Below are 14,123 nucleotides of genomic sequence, written 5' to 3' on the forward strand. Positions count from 1 at the left end.
CACTGACATTGTGTCATTTTGGGTTCTTTATTTTGTGTGGGAGTTCCATTCACCAATCCAAATGGAAGTTTGTGGATACTAGTGTTCAACAAATTACCCCTAGGCTGAAACACCCTGAATGTTCACTTATATTTACATTGCTATGGTCACTTTATTTGGTCTTGGAGTAGTCATTACTTTTTTGACAGATCATGATGCATTTGGAAAGATGTTTTTAAATATTGTAGCTACTGTATTTAGTTGTTTCCAACAGCCTGGTTTTTCAGGGTATCTGTTATATATGCTGTTGGAAACAGATGTCTAATATATTATTTACGTTTTGCAAAAGAATCTGAAGCATATATACCAAGCTGTCAAATTGTGTTAAATCTGAGTGAAGCATACATAGGTGTTTGTTACATTACCCTATAATTTTTGTATATTTTAAAATAAATCAATTATCTGCAATTTTTGAAGATAGTCCTCTTCTGCTTATCAGGGAAAGCATTCAGCACCTTTTTGACTTTCCCTTCCCTTTAGGTTATTCTCATTTCCCTTCAGTGTCAAAGTCATTTTCCCTGTGGCATTTCCAAGAGGGACTTTTCGGTCTTTTCATCTTGTGTTTGGTGGTGGGAACCCCAGAGCAATAAGCAAAAGCCTAAGGGCATATGTGCTGCTTTTGTCTATAAAGAGTGGTGACTATTAAATCATCACACTAACTTTCTAACATTTTTTATTTCTCTGTGAAAGTCACCTGTTTCCTCACCTCTGTTTTTTGGGGGGTTTAGGGGAGCTTTTCTCTAAAACTTTAAACAGAAATGAATCTAACTATAACCAAAAACAGCAGATGTGAGCTTATATGCGGGAGATTAAAAAGCTAAAGTCACTGCCTTCTACTCTTCCCCAAGCTAAATCTCAATTATGAATACAGCTTACTACCCTTTACTCCCTTGTGTCTGCTTCCAAATACAGGTTGAAGGCGTTAACATTGTCCGGGACAGAGCTACAATTTGTGTCAGCAGGACATGCCCGGAAAGGATGCCATCTGTTAAATGACTCACTATTAGAGAACAGACCCACATGATGGGCTTTTAGGGGCTGAACTTTATAAAACTGATCACTCGTAAAAGGAAACTTGCCAGCTTCATAGGGATGTTTTAGGGTTAGAATTGCAACACCAGAATCAACGTGAATTTGGCTTATATTTAAAATATACTTTCATTGTTATTACTTTTTAAACATATCTATCTCTGTATCTTTATCTATCTTTTGGAGGAATTAATGAATAGGCATTCTGTTTCTAAATATATAAACAGACCTAAAATGGCTTTTCCTTTTTGATATTTCTAGAACCATGGATATGTAATTCTTTTCTTTAGAATACTTTGCATATACTCTATGTAAGAGTTTATATATATTTATTTTGCATCCACTTTTTTGAGAGGATCTTGGATAATTTAAATAATTAAATTTATAAAAATTCAGGTACAGATGTATTTTTCAGTCTTTAGTATAATTTGTGTTTCTCCATGCATTTTAAGGGATCATGAGAAAAAAAGGTTAATTTTTTTCAACTATTTATTTTTTAAACAAAGTCAAACAACAATATTAGCAAGACTAAAGAATAATGAAATTAGGCAAAATATATGGATCAGAAGTTTGTCACAAGAAAAATTTTCCAATTTATATTAGTCCAATAAAAGATTTTGATTTGGCTTTTTAATGTACTATGGAATATTATAACTATTTCTGATTTTTTAATGCATTTTCATGTTTTGTTCCTTTATTGTTGTTCCATAAAGTTCATTCACTCCCTTTCCATTACATTTTTTTCAAATAAAATCTCAGATAAAATGCACTTCCACATTTATGGGAGATAATAAAAAAGCGGAGCTCAGGATGACACATATGTGGCTTCTGTTTAGCTGCATTGTTTTATGATAAGCCATTAGAAGGCAGGAGAGGATAAGTGCTATGAAAAAGGAAATTGCATTATTGTTTTTGGTAGACCATACATAAACATTGGAGATACCAAAGATGAGTGCGACAGAAATATATACATAATTTCAAGAGATGATCAAAAGGTTTCTGTAAATTAAAAAAGTATTTTAATACTTCAAGGTGATAATCTTATTTATTGTATATTTCCATCTCTACACATGCATTTTTCTTGAGCTACTCAACAGGAATATAAATATAGAAGGTGAGAAATCAAGATTTCCATTTATACAACCCTGGCCTGCATTTTATTGAAATATTGTGATGCATAGTTTGAGTCAGAGTTCTTTTGGGTAATACAGAGTTGATTGTGAATGAAAGCACCCTTTCAGAGATCTTGGAAGGACTGGACTTCTCATAATTTGACCTCTTCTACCTGCTTCTTGTCTTCTGTCTCTTCCATTTATTCAACCATATCATAGGTTTTTGTTTTTTTTTTTGGTTGTTGTTAAAATATTCATGAACATGAAAACATACTCTCACACATTGAATTGGTAAGCAAAAATGATTTAAAGAAAAGCTTAATTGCCAGAGTATCAAATGAAATTTGTCTTCCAGCTACTAATCTCTTCAATGTAATAAAATCTCTTTATAACCAAAAAGTCAAAAAAGTTTTAATAATGTAACAGTTTAAAAGCCATCACAAGAATCTGAAATTTGAGCAACTCAAAAAATGACTACCCTGAAATTTTGTACCCTGTGATCTGTATCTCCTGTTCCTGCCAAACGCCTAGTAACTACCATTCTACTCTCTAGTACTGTGGGTTCAATTTTTTTTTTTTTTTTGGTTCCACATTTAAGTGAGATCATGCAGTATTTGTCTTTCTGTGTCTGGCTTATCTCACTTAGCATAATGTCCTGCAGGTTCAACCATGTTTTTACAAATGACAGGATTTCCTTCTTTTTTAAGACTCGATAATATTTCATTGTGTATAATTTTCTTTACCCATTCTTCTGTTGATGGACATTTCAGTTATAAGAAGAATAATTACAGAGACCTACTGTACAGCATGGTGACTATAGTTAATAATGTACTGTATACTGCAACTTGCTAAGATATATTTCAAGTGTTCTCACTACAAAAAAATATATAACTGTGTGAAGTGATGCATATGTTAAATAGCTTGTGGTAATCATTTCACAATGTATACCTACGTCAAAACATCACATTGTATATCCTAAACATATACAATTATTTTTATCAGTCATACCTCAGTAAAACTTGTTAAAAATGTTTGCCTCTCTTTTAGGAATTTATAGATGAGGGTTTATTTTTCCTTCAGTCATTTTTTTTCCCTAAAAATCTGTTAAGTGGTATTTAAACATAAAACTCTCTACCCTAATAGTAGACTTTAAAAATGTCCTGAGTAGCAAAAGTAAATATTTAAAAATGTATTGAAACAAAAATAGAAGGAAATAAAAATAACCTCTACCACAATTTTTTAAACATACAGAATTGTCGTCTCAACCACCCATATTTACTTGGTATGAACTTTTGTTTACTATCAAGATTCTTGATTCTTAACTGTATGGAATTTAGAACCATAAAATGGACAGTCTTAATATTACTTCACATCACACATCTTTTAAACTGTTTAAATCTGGAGTAAATGGTTACATAAAACACATTTGATGTTGGGGCTGATTCTCTTCCTTTGGTAAGGAAAAAAGAACAGCAACCATGAAATAAGAATTGAATATGATCAGTGAAAAGGAAAGGAAAAATTAAGCTAGTAACTATTAGTGAGATCCATAAACCCATTTCCCATCTCTTCACAAGTATTCCCGAGTCATATTATTCTTTCTACATTTGTGATCAATTATTTCAAGATCAGTTTTAATCTGAAAGATTATAATCCTATTATCCAATTACTTGGCAAAAGAAAACCTCAGATTCATATTTTTAATACTGCCTTCTTTTTCAATGATGGATTACATAACAAGTTCTTTGCAAATTATATTTATTATTAGGCACATTTCTGGTTTTGGCAAATTAAGTCTGTCTGCTTTTGTCATCACTTCTCAAGCTTTACACAGCATCTACACAATTTGAGGGAATACTTTTGTTTACACTCAGAATTTGGTTAATGCTTTCTTCTTCTTATTATTATTTTGTGATGGTATGTCTTATAACACACTGGTGCCTCCTTTTCTTCATTTCTTCCCTTTTTCTTGCCTTCCCTCCTTTCTTTCTGAGAAATGTTAACATGGATCCACTCAATAGCCCTGTGCTCTTGATGTAGCAGAATAAAACAAAATAATGTGCACTGTGTAGCTGACTCACCCTCAAGATTGCTCCAATTAAGGACGGAATCTATCCCTGAGTTTTTGTGTTACTAATTACTGAGTGGTAGGTTTTCTTTTCTTTGGGTTTCACAGAGTGTGCCTTTGGACAAAGAACTAGGGAAGCTATAAAAGATGAATTTATAATACATCAAAATATAAATATTAACACCCTATGCTGTTCACATAAATATTAAAAACACTATGTAAGATCATCAGCAGCAGTTTTTTCTTGCACTTTTTCAGTTCTCTTGATGTATATGGTTATAGTTGGAGACATTTTCTCACTGTACCAATTAAAATATTTATTTTTCTACACAATTCAGCAAAAGTGTGAGAATAAACATAATAGAATTTGAGTTAGTGAAAGTTAGTATGACATGTGAGATTGTGGTTTTAATGCTTAGTAGTTATTTGTTTATGAAACTTATTCTGGCTGTGTCTCATTTACTGTTCTCAATTCTGTCTCTGCATTTCTTTCACCAAATGCCTCCTTAGAATCTTGCATGGTGTTTAAGCCTGCAAACTCTTCTTTTCTGGTTCCATCCTGGTATCATTCCTGTTTTATGACCAAACTACACTGTGTACTGAGTGAAAGACAGTGCCATTTTTAAGAGATAGGATCTTGGCTATGCCACTAATTAACTGGTGCCCTTAAGAAAGTCACTTAACCTTGTTGAAATACAGTTTCCTCAATTATAACACATTTACAGTTCCCTATATGACCTATGATCCAGCTTTCTGAAATTTTGTGATTCATTTCTTTTGAGTGTGTGTTCTGTTCAGTCTAAATCTCGTTATCCTCAAATTCCATTCTCATTTGCAAATCCAGGTGTTCAATCATGTAGGTAAAATAAAAGTAGGATTAAGAAAGTCATGAAGGAAGCAAGTTGAATATGAAACAGTATAAGAACAGCAATAGTAAAGAAGTTTTGAAGTCTTGCGCTCATCGTTTTTGTCCTTTTCTTGCCCTCCCAACAGTTGTGTCTTTCTCATATATACATTTATTCAGCAAACATTATTGAACACCTTCCAAAGATCTGATGCTGGTCAGACTCTCAGAACCCATATACAAACCAGGTGAAGAGTCAGGAATATCAGGCTGGGGAAGATACAGAAAAGAAAGCTGACATTTTCTCTAACTGAACAATGTACAAGCTGTTATGGATACATATAGGAGACACAGAGAGATAACAATAACCTAGAGAAACAATTCCTCAATCTATCCTGGTTTCCCTCTCATATTTTTGCAGCACATCTATGTCCCACTGAATCCTTCTTTGTAGCTTAGTGCTCATGAGTGGGCTCTGAAGTCAGACTTCCTGCACTGGTAGCTCAACTCCTTTATCTAGTTACTTTGTGGCTCTAGGAAGTCATTTAACCTCTTTGTCAGTTTTCTCATCTGTAAAATGGGAATAACAATAACTGCCTAGGTTATAAGATTATGAGAGTTGAACGTATACATAATGTTTAATATAGCTTTTTGGACATAATAAGCACTCAATAAATTAACTTCATATAATTATCTCTATTTTAGCCATTTCCTCTAAGTGTTTTAAGAAGACATTGAATTTGTAAACTTCTAGATGTTTCTATTAAAAAATGATATTCCCCTCACAAACCACTTTTTGGCTATAAATGCCATGATGGAATGTATTTTTCTTTTTGTGTGTGCTTGTTTTTAATTGTATTTTCAAATGCTAGTAAAATTCTGACACAAATAAATCTTCAAAGAAGGAAGAAAGGCAAGAGTTACATGCATTGTTGAAAACAAAAATAATGTCAACTGCGTGTTGATAGGTAGAAATCCCTTAAATATGTTAAAACAAGATAAAGATGATATAGATAAGGAAATAATACCAATTCTTAGCTAAAAACTAAAGTATCATTACTTCTTTTTAGCATTTCCTGGGACTGAATCTATCCTCCCAGAGCCCACCTAGACAAAAGATCCCCATCTACTGGATAATGTGTGAACAGCATCTAACCAATATGATTCCTACGTATGTTAGGGAGTTAATTTAATTTCCCTCAAAAATGCATACCATGGCATGTCATATTTGGGACTGTTTTGTGGGATCTTGCTCAAGGAGAGGAGATTAGTGTTACAGAGTGACCTGGAAGTGGTAAGGGGAAAACGTTCATAATTTACTTAATTTGCTGCTATTGTTACCATATTATTCAGCCAGCATGTGCTATTTTTGAAATTAAAATACGGATTTTTTAGACCCAGGCACAGTGGCTCATGCTGCTAACCCTAGCACACTGGGAAACTGAGGTGGGAAGATTGCTTGAGCCCAGGAGGTCGAGGTTGCAGTGAGCTGTGATCATGCCACTGTATTCCAGCCTAGGTGACAGAGTGATACCCAGTCTCCAAAAAAGAAAAACAAATATGATTTTTTAAAAATTTAATAATTATAAATATGAGTTTGCTTAAATCCCCCTTCACCTTCCCTTCAGTTATAGTTTTAGGAGCCAAGAAAATATATTTTCTTCCTTATTTCATGTGTTACAGGACTTTTGGTAGGCAAGCTCTCTATAAAGTTTTACTTAAGTTATTTTCTACAACCTGAAACTTGCCTTTCCTTTTCATTACTACTACCATGGAGAAATGGCATATATGGCAATGTGGCATTTGTGACTTATACAATATAGCAATGTGGCATATGGATGAATGAAAGGGTAATGCCCGTCTTTTCTTTGTTTTTTCTTTCAGTAGAGATGAATTTTTGCTATGTTGGCCAGGGTGGTCTTGAACCTCAAGTGATATGCCCACCTCAGTTTCCCAAAGTGCTAGGATTACAGTCATGAAACACCCAGTACCCAGTCAGTGTCCATCTTTTAAAAGATTTTGGAGCTTCCTATTGTCCTGAGAAATACCTGGACAGCAAAGTGTGTGACCCCACCCAACCCTGCCACTGGTAGCTAGGCAGGCATTGCATGTGAGAGCTTCTGGCCCTGTGGCCTGCTTCTGTGTGAACTCAACTGGAGGGCACAGCTTCATGTTGTCCCAGTAAGCACATGGACAGTAACATGGGCATTTCCACCCACCCCTGCCACCGGCAGCCAGGTGAGTCATGACTGTTAGAGTTTCTGGTCCAGTGGTTCTCTTTCTGCCTAACTTTGCTGAGGGGTACAGCCTTCCGTTGCTCTGGAAATATCCAGATGTCAGGGTGGGCAAGTCCACCAATCCTACCTCCCGTAACCAGATGAGCCATAAATGCTGGAGCTTCCAACCCGACAGTCCTGCTTCCACCTAAATTCTGTGGGCAGGTGCAGCCCCATGTTTTCACAGGAAGCACACAGACAGCAGATTAGGGCCAACCTGGCAAGGATATGGCTTATCTGCCACTTGTGGCCTCTGCCTGAGAAAGACCTTGGACCACGACACCCAGAAAAAGAACGCAGGCATGGACAGAATAATCAGAGGTGCCATTAAGACACAGTAGCAAACTAACATCAAATCTGGTCAACTGAACCCACCTCATACCATAATCAAACCCCCAAGGGCATCAAATAAGATAAAAGCAAAAAAAAAAAAAAAAAAAAAAAAGTCTATCCAAAGGACGGCAACTTCAAAGATTAGAGGAACATCGGCCCACACAAATGAGAAAGAACCTGCATAAGAACTGATTCAACTGTGGCAACTCAAAAAGCCAGAGAACTTTCATTCTTCCAAATGACCACACTTGTTCCCTAGCAAGGGTTCTCAACAAAGCTGAAATGGCTGCAGTGACAGAAATAAAATTCAGAATATGGATGGGAATAAAGATCATCAAGATTCAGGAGAATGTAGAAACCCAATCCACAGAATCTAAGAATAATAATAAAATGATACAGGAGCTGATATACAAAATAGACATTATAAGAAAGAACCAAACTAATCTGATAGAGCTGAAAAATACACAAGAACTGCATAATGCAATTGTTATTAACAGCAGAATAGACCAAGCTGAGGAAAAAATTTCAGAGCTCAAAACTGACCCTCTGAAATTACTCAGTCAGACCAAAATAAAGAAAAAAAGAATGAAAAATAATAAACAAAACCTCCAAGAAATATGGGATTACATATAAAGACCAAATCTATGACTCACTGATGTCCCTGAAAGAGGGAAAAAACAAGCAACTTGGAAAACGTATTTCAGGTATCACCCATGAAAACTTTCCCAACCTTGCTAGAGAGACTAACATTCAAATCTAGGAAATGCAAAGAATCCCTGTGAGATATTAAATAAGGAGGTCATTCCTAAGTGACAAAATGATTACATTCTCTAAGGTCAAAATGCAAGAAAAAAATGTTAAAGGCAGCTAAAGAGAAGGAGCAGATCACCTACAAAGGTAACCTCATCTGGCTAACAGTGCACTTTTAAGCAGAAACCCTACAAGCCAGAAGAGATTGGGAACAAGTATTCAGCATTCTAAAAGAAAAAAAATAACAAATAACAAAAAACAAAAAGAAAGAAACAAACAAACAAAAAACAATTCCAACCAGGAATTCCATGTCCAGCCAAACTAAACTTCATAAGTGAAGGAGAAATAAGATCCTTTTTCAGAGAAGCAAATGGTGAAGGAATTTGTTACCACTAGAGCTGCCTTACAAGAGTTGCTGAAGGAAGCTCTAAGTATGGAAAGAAAAGACCATTATCAGCAAGTACAAAAACATACTTAAGTACACAGGCAAGTAAACTATAAAGCAACCACAAAGAAGATTCTGCATTTAACATCAACAACTAACATCACGATGACATGATCAAATCCGCAAATATCGAAACTAACTTTGAATGTAAACAGGCTAAATGCCCCCATTTAAAAGGCACAGAATGGCAAGGTGGATAAAGAAACAAGACCCAATGTTATGCTGTCTTCAAGAGACCCACCTCACATACAATAACATTCTTAGGCTCAAAATAAAAGGGTAGAGAAAAATATACAAAGCAAAGAAAACACAGAATAAAGCAGGGCTTGTAACTGTAATTTCAAACAAAACAGACTTTAAACCAACAAAGACCAAAAAGGCAATGAACAGCATTATATAATGGTAAAGGGTTGAATTCAACAAGAAGACCTAACTATTCTAAATCTATATGCACCCAATGCACCCAATACACCCAATATAGAGACACCCAGATTCACAAAGCACATTCTTAGAGACTTATGAAGAGAGGTAGATTCCTGCACAATAATCATGGGAGTCTTCAACACTCCACTGACAGTATTAAACATACCATTGAGGCAGAAAATTAACAAAAATATTCAGGACTTGAACTCAATACTTGCCCAAATGGACCTAATAGACATCTACAGAACTCTCCACCTAAAAGTAATAGAATATACATTCTTTTCATCACTTGGTACATACTCCAAAATTGACCACACAATCAGACATAAAATAGTACTCTGCAAATTTGGAAAAACCAAAATCACACCAAACACACTCTTGGGTTACAGTGCAGTAAAAATTGAAATCAATACTAAGAAAGTCCCTCAAAATAACACAGTTACATGGAAATTAAGCAACCTGCTCTGGTATGACTTTTGGGAAATAATGTATTTAAGGCAGAAATCAAGAAAATCTTTGAAACCAGTAAGAACAAAGATACAACATACCAGAATCTCTGGGATACAAGCTAAGGCAATATTTTTTTTAAATTATTTTTTATTATTATACTTTAAGTTCTAGGGTTCATGTGCATAACGTGCAGGTTTGTTACATATGTATACTTGTGCCATGTTGCTGTGCTGCACCCATCAACTCGTCAGCACCCATCAACTCGTCATTTACATCAGGTATAACTCCCAATGCAATCCCTCCCCCCTCCCCCCTCCCCATGATAGGCCCCAGTGTGTGATGTTCCCCTTCCCGAGTCCAAGTGATCTCATTGTTCAGTTCCCACCTATGAGTGAGAACATACAGTGTGTGGTTTTCTGTTCTTGTGATAGTTTGCTAAGAATGATGGTTTCCAGCTGCATCCATGTCCCTACAAAGGACACAAACTCATCCTTTTTGATGGCTGCATAGAATTCCATGGTGTATATGTGCCACATTTTCTTAATCCAGTCTGTCATTGATGGACATTTGGGTTGATTCCAAGTCTTTGCTATTGTGAATAGTGCCACAATAAACATACGTGTGCATGTGTCTTTATAGCAGCATGATTTAGAATCCTTTGGGTATATCCCCAGTAATGGGATGGCTGGGTCATATGGTACATCTAGTTCTAGATCCTTGAGGAATCGCCATACTGTTTTCCATAGTGGTTGAACTAGTTTACAATCCCACCAACAGTGTAAAAGTGTTCGTATTTCTTCACATCCTCTCCAGCACCTGTTGTTTCCTGACTTTTTAATGATTGCCATTCTAACTGGTGTGAGATGGTATCTCATTGTGGTTTTGATTTGCATTTCTCTGATGGCCAGTGATGATGAGCATTTTTTCATGTGTCTGTTGGCTGTATGAATGTCTTCTTTTGAGAAATGTCTGTTCATATCCTTTGCCCACTTTTTGATGGGGTTGTTTGTTTTTTTCTTGTAAATTTGTTTGAGTTCTTTGTAGGTTCTGGATATTAGCCCTTTGTCAGATGAGTAGATTGCAAAAATTTTCTCCCATTCTGTAGGTTGCCTGTTCACTCTGATGGTAGTTTCTTTTGCAGTGCAGAAGCTCTTTAGTTTAATGAGATCCCATTTGTCAATTTTGGCTTTTGCTGCCGTTGCTTTTGGCGTTTTAGACATGAAGTCTTTGCCCATGCCTGTGTCCTGAATGGTACTACCTAGGTTTTCCTCTAGGGTTTTTATGGTATTAGGTCTAACATTTAAGTCTCTAATCCATCTTGAATTAATTTTCTTATAAGGAGTAAGGAAAGGATCCAGTTTCAGCTTTCTACTTATGGCTAGCTAAGGCAATATTGAGAGAGAAGTTTCTAGCACTAAACAATCATACCAAAAAGTTAGAAAGATCTCAAATTAACAACTTAACATTACTAGCAGAATAACTGGAGAAGCAAGAGAAAACCAACCTAAAAGCTAGCAGAAGACAAGAAATAATCAAAATCAGAGCTGAACTGAAGGAAACTGAAACATGAAAAACCACACAGTACATCAACAGATGTAGATGGTGGTTTTTTGAAAAAAATTAATAAGATACACCACTAGTTAAACTCATAAAGAGAAGAAGAGAGAAGATTCAAATAAGCACCATTAGAAATGGCAAAGGGGACATTTCCAATGACCCCACAAAAATACAGAAGAACCATCAGAGACTACTATGAACACCTCTGTTTACACAAACTAGAAAATCTAGAAGATCAACCAGAAGAAATTAAATCCCTGAACAGACTAATAACAAGCTCCAAAGTTGAATCAATAATAAAAACCCTACTAACCAAGAAAAGTCCAGTTGGATTCACAGTCAAATTCTACAAGATGTATAAATTAGAGCTGATTTTTAAAAAACTGTCAAGTCTCTTCCTCAATTTTTTGGAACAGTTTCAATAGGAATGTAATAGTTGTAAAAATCTTCAGCAAAATACTAGCAAACTGAATCTAGCAGCACATTAAAAAGCTAATTCACCATGATCAAGTAGGCTTTATCCCTGGGATGTATATTTGGTTCAATATATGCAAATCAATAAATGTGACTCATCATATAAACAGAACTAAAGAAAAAAAAAGCACATATTTATCTCAATAAATGTAGAAAAATCTTTCAATAAAATTCAATATCCCCTCTTGTTAAAATCCCTCAATAAACTAGGTATTGAATAAATATACTGCAAAAAAATAAAAGCCCTCTATGACAATCTCACAGGCAACATTGTACTGAATGTACTGAATGGGCAAAAGTTGAAAGGATTCCCCTTGAAAGACAGCTCAAGACAAGTGTTCTCTCTCTCACCACTCCTATTCAATATAGTATTGGAAGTCTTAGCCAGAGCAATCAGGGAAGAGAAAGAAATAAGAGACATCCGAATTGAAAGAGAGGAAGTTAAACTCTTCCTGTTTACAGATGACATGATTCTATATCTAGAAAATCCCATTGTTTCTGCCCCAAAGGTCTTTGATCTGAGGAACAACTTCAGTAAAGTTTCATTTTACAAAATCAATGTACAAAAATTAGTGTCGTTCCTATTCACAAACAGCATCCAAGTCAAGAGCCAAATTAGGACTGAAATTCCATTCATGACTTCTTCAAAAAAAAATAAAATACCTAAGAATACAGCTAACCAGTAAGGTGAAAGATCTCTACAATGGTAATTACAAAACACTGCTCAAACAGATCAGAGATGACATAAACAAATGGAAAAACATTTCATGCTCAGGGATAGGAAGAATAACATCATTAAAATGGTCATACTGTCCAAAAACATGTACAGATTCAGTGCTATTTCTATCAAACTACCAATTACATTCTTCACAAAATTGGAATTTAAAATTCATATGGATCCCAAAAGACAGGCCACATAGGCAAGGCAATCATAAGGAAAAAGAACAAATTTAGAGGCATCACGTTACCCAACTTCAAACTATAGTACAGGCAACAGTAACCAAAACAGCATAGTACTGGTTCAAAAACAAATACATAGAACAGTGGGACAGAGTAGAGAGCACAGAAGTAATGTTGAACACCTACAACCATCTGATGTTCAACTAAGCTGATAAAAACAAGTAATGTGGAAAGGACTCCCTATTCAGTAATTGGTGCTGGGATAACTGGCTAGCCATATATGGAAGATTGAAGCTGGACCCCTATCTTACATCTTATGTCAAAAATCAACTCAAGATTGATTAAAGACTTAAATGTAAAACCTAAAACTATAAAACTCATGGGAGATAACCTAGGAAGTACCATTCTGGACAAAAGAATGGGCAAAGATTTCATGACAAAGACACCAAAAGCAATTGCAGAAAAATCAAAAATTGGCAACTGGTATCTAATTAAACTAAAGAGCTTCTCCACAGTAAAATATACTATCAACAGAGTAAACAGACCTACAGAATAGGAGAAAATACTTGCAAACTATGCATCTGACACATTTCTGATTTCCAGAATCTGTAAGGAACTTTATAAGCAAAATCAACAAACAATCACATTAAAAAGTGGGCAAAGGATATGAACAGACACTTTTCAAAAGAAAACATGCATGCAGTCAATATGCATATAAAAAATGCTCAAGATCATGAATCATTACTTAAACCAGAGGTGTTGAAAAACTGTTCAGTACTATACTCATCATCTGGGTGATAGGATCTTTCATATTTCAAACTTCAACATCATGTAATACACCCATGTAACAAACCTGCACATGAACACCCTGAATGTAAAGTAAAAGTTAAAATTATTTTACAAAAGAATCTGCAGAAGCAGATGGAAGACCTCAAATAATCCAGATAAACCCATGGCCTTTCCACCCACCACTTGTGACACTAGTAAAAAAAAAAAAAAAAAAAAAGTTGTGAATTCCTATTCTTTATGATGAAGATGGCCTCCCATTAACTGTTAAGACTTGCAACCAATGTTATTGACCTGATTTTAGGGACAAACTTAAAATACTCATAAAAGCACAGCAATAATGAGTACTCCAGAAAGAAAAAGCCAAACATTGTGATTGTGGTGCTGAAACAATCTTCTCTGACTTCTGGAGACTTTGTCATTTTGTTCATCCCTTCTGGAGGTATTTAGTAACCCACATTTTCCATATTTCCTTTACTTGAATCAAGCATGAAAATCTGTTCTGTTAGTGTTGGACAGTTCTCTCAGCTCTATCATAGCAAATAAGAGGCAGCCATTTAATTTCAGAATCATTAGAGAAATACAAATCAAAACCACAATGATAGACCATTTCATACCAGTCAGAATGGTTATTATT

General features: G+C 35.2%; 1 protein-coding gene across 2 annotated transcripts in view; it reads left to right on the forward strand.

Moving 5' to 3' along the window:
- LOC105481070 (protein kinase cGMP-dependent 1) overlaps positions 1–14,123 on the forward strand; it is a 1,243,906-nt gene that overhangs the window by 949,415 nt on the left and 280,368 nt on the right. The window lies entirely within an intron of this gene.

The sequence above is a fragment of the Macaca nemestrina genome, chromosome 9 (assembly GCF_043159975.1).
Source record: "Macaca nemestrina isolate mMacNem1 chromosome 9, mMacNem.hap1, whole genome shotgun sequence".
Taxonomy (NCBI): domain Eukaryota; kingdom Metazoa; phylum Chordata; class Mammalia; order Primates; family Cercopithecidae; genus Macaca; species Macaca nemestrina.